The following is a 4002-nucleotide window of genomic DNA, read 5'->3' on the forward strand; positions in this document are numbered from 1 at the left end:
TACTGACGGGTACGTTTTACCCTGCAAATCCTTATCTAAAGAAATCCAAAAAGGATATTGAGCCTAACAGTACTTTTTGTAATGAGCTTCCAGATTGTGTCCTGCTTATATTTTGGAGTTATCAGAGATTTAGGCTTGGCATTTTGTAGGTTTATAATTTTCTTGTTGACATTTCATTGTGGGAGAATGTGCTTCTTGGTTGTCATAATCATGGTAAGAATAAGGGGAAACATTTGAACTGTGTATTGAAACCGGTTTGCACTTTTAAAATAAGACAGCTATTAAACTAATTAATGTACTGTTGTGCTCATAGGCTTGCATACCCTGGCAGAAATAGCTAAATTTTGGCATTGATTTTGAAAATATGACTGATCATGCAAAAAAAAAATATTTTTTTAAGGATAATGTTTATATGAAGCCATTTATTATCACATATTGTTTGGGTCCTTTTTAACTCATAATGATAACAGAAATCACCCAAATGGCCCTGATCAAAAGTTTACATACCCTTTAATGCTTAGTGTGTTACAGACACAAGGTGACACACACAGGAAGAATTTCCCACATCTGTAGCTTTTTAAATTGCAATTAATGTCTGTGTATAAATAGTCAATGAGTTTGTTAACTCTCATGTGGATGCACTGAGCAGGCTAGATACTGAGCCATGGGGAGCAAAAAAGAACTGTCAAAAGGTCTGTGTAACAAGGTAATGGAACTTTATGAAGACAGAAAAGGATATAAAAAAATAGCCAAAGCCTTGCAAATGCCAGTTAGTACTGTTAAATCACTTATTAAGAAGTGGAAAATTTGAGCATCTCTTGATACCAAGCCAACATCAGGTAGAGCAAGAAAGATTTCAGCCAAAACTGCCAGAAGAATTGTTCGGGATACAAAGAAAAGACCAGAGGTAACCTCAAATACAGGCTGCTCTGGATTTTTTCAAGGAGCACAATACAACGATACTTGAACGAATATGAGCTGCATGGTCGAGTTGCCAGAAAGAAACATTTACTGCCCCAATGCCACAAAAAAGCCTGGTTACAATATGCCCGACAACACCTTGACACGCCTCACAGCTTCTGGCACACTGTAATTTGGAGTGACAAGACCAAAATAGAGCTTTATGGTCACATCTATAAGCACTATGTTTGGAGAGGAGTCAACAAGGCCTATAGTGAACAGAATACCATCCACACTGTGAAGCATGGTGGTGTCTCACTGATTTGGGGGTGTGGGAGCTCTAAAGGCACAGGGGATCTGGTGAAAATTAATGGATAGATGAATGCAGCATGAAAATACTGGCAGACATTTTGCATTCTTCTGCACGAAAGCTGCGCATGGGACGCTCTTGGACTTTCCAACAATGACCCTAAGCACAAGGCCAAGTTGACCCTTCAGTGGTTACAGCAGAAAAGGTGAAGGTTCTGGAGGGGCCATCACAGTCTCCTGACCTTAATATCATCGAGCCACTCGGGGGATATCAAATGTGCGGTTCATGCAAGACGACCAAAGACTTTGCATGACCTGGAGGCATTTTGCCAAGACGAATGGGCATCTATACCACCAGCAAGGATTTGGGGCCTCATAGACAACTGTTACAAAAGACTGCACACTATCATTGATGCTAAAGGAGGCAATACAGTATTTAGAACAAAGGGTATGCATTTAAATTTCTTTCTTTGTTGCCATATTTTGTTTTATGATTGTGCCATTCTGTTATGATCTACAGTTGAATGTGAATCCCATAAGAAATAAAAGACATGTGTTTTGCCTGCTCACTCATGTTTTCTTAACGAATGGTGCATATAATACCAGTTTTCCAAGATTATGCAAACTTTTGAGCACAACTGTATGTGAAAAACATGTTGGATTTTGGGGCTTAAAAGCTCTCTGGGTCCTGGAATACAAGTATAGAGGGGCATTCTGTTTTATTTCCTCAATGTAAAAACATTTCGCATTATATATATATAAAAAAACAAGAAGCTTTGTGTCCATAACAATTTTGTGTTGTAGCTTGGATGAACAGCTGGGTTTAGCTCAACATTGGGTTTATTGTTGATTACGTTTTAGGGGTTATTGTAGCAAATTAAATTTTGTAAAACTAACTCCACTGCTAAAGAGACAGCTTTTGAGAGGCACAAAAGTTAAGACGCATGATAGAGCCTATCATAAGCCTAACATAATTGTGTTTCATACATCATGCTTTGTTTGGCTTCCTTCCAACATATATAGATTAAAACCTGGTTTCCCAAAAAGTTGGGACGTGTTATGGAAATTTTGAACTAAGGTGCATTTGAGAAATGTCTGTCTTTCCTTTGGCTGGTAGGTAAATATTTACTTTGATTGTGACACACATGTCTGTATAATATCAGGGGATTATTAGGTATTTGGGCCATGTCCTCCTGCCTAGATAAAAAAGGGTGTCAGTCTTTTGTTCCTCAGGAATGTGGTCCTTGGGGGGTGTAAGGTCAGTTGGCCCCTTTAGGTAAACACTACAGTAAACATTATGGCAGGAATGATAAGGTGGGGGGGACAGCCCGCCCTTTGTGTAAAACCTATGTGACACAAGACAGATGGGCAACAACTTACCACACCTCTTATCTATGTAATATATACTGTTGAATGACATGTTTTGAGTCAGAGATTCCTCGGATGATTATGTTCGTAAGCGTTTGACTCGTCTCTCTTATTTGCAAATAATTAATAAACTGTTAATTGTGCCAAGATAATTTTTTCTCTGTTTCTTACTCCTTTAATTAGCAAAGAATTTAAACCGTATATACCATTCGAAAATAGTAGAAAGACAACATAGCAAATGTTGAAACTGAGACATTCTATTGTTTCTTGAAAAATATATATGCCCACTGAGGCAACAAAAGACTGGAAAAGTTGTGTAATGCTAAAAAACTAAACCTGGTGAAATATCACACAACTAATTAGGTCAGTTGGCATCAGGTAAGTAATATGATTGGGTATTAAAAGATAATTCTAGAGAGGATGGGCCTGTCAGAAGTGAGGATGGGGAGGGGTTCACCACTGTGAAGGACTACCCGGGCAAAAATGCAACAATTTAAGAATAACATTTCTCAACGTAACATTGCAAAGAGTTTGGGGATCTCATAATGTACAGCACATAATAGCATTAAAAGATTAATAGAATCTGGAGAAAACTCTGTGCAAGGGACAAGGCTGAAAATCAATATTGGTTGGCTGTGATCTTCGGACCCTCAGGCGGCACTGCATTAAAAACAGACACGATTCTGTTGTGGACATTACTGCCTGGGCTCAGGAACACTTCTGAAAACCACTGTCTGTGAACATAGTACGTCGCTGCATCCACAAATGCATGTTAAAACTCTATCATGTAAAGAAGAAACAATACATTAACAAGATCCAGAACCGGCACCGCCTTCTCTGGGCCCGAGCTCATTTCAGATGGACTGAAAATTATTTTTGGGCATCATGGACTCCGTGTCCTCTGGACTAAAGGGGAGAGGGACCATCCGGCTTCTTATCAGCACACAGTTCAAAAGCCAGCATCTGTGATGGAATGGGGATGCATTAGTGCACATGGCAAGGGTGACCTGCACATCTGTGAGGGAACTATTGATGTTGAACAATATATATATAGGTTTTGGTGCAACATATGCTGCCATCCAGACAATGTATTTTTTAGGGAAGTCCAGACCTGTCACCCATTGAAAACATTTGGTGCATTATGAAATGAAAAATATGACAAAGGAGACCCTGAACTGTTGAGCAGCTGAAATCCTTAATTTTTTTATTTTCAAAACTACAGCAATTGGTCTCCTAAGTTCCCAAACACTTACAGAGTGTTGTTAAAAGAAGAGGTGATGCAACACAGTGGTAAAAATGGCCCTGTCCCAACTTTCTTCAAATATGTTGCTGGCATCAAATTCGAAATGATCATGTATTTTTCCCGAAAACAATAACATTTGTTATGCAGCGTACCAACTTTTTCGCAAACAGGGTTGTAATTAT

Source organism: Esox lucius, chromosome 21 (assembly GCF_011004845.1).
Source record: "Esox lucius isolate fEsoLuc1 chromosome 21, fEsoLuc1.pri, whole genome shotgun sequence".
NCBI lineage: Eukaryota > Metazoa > Chordata > Actinopteri > Esociformes > Esocidae > Esox > Esox lucius.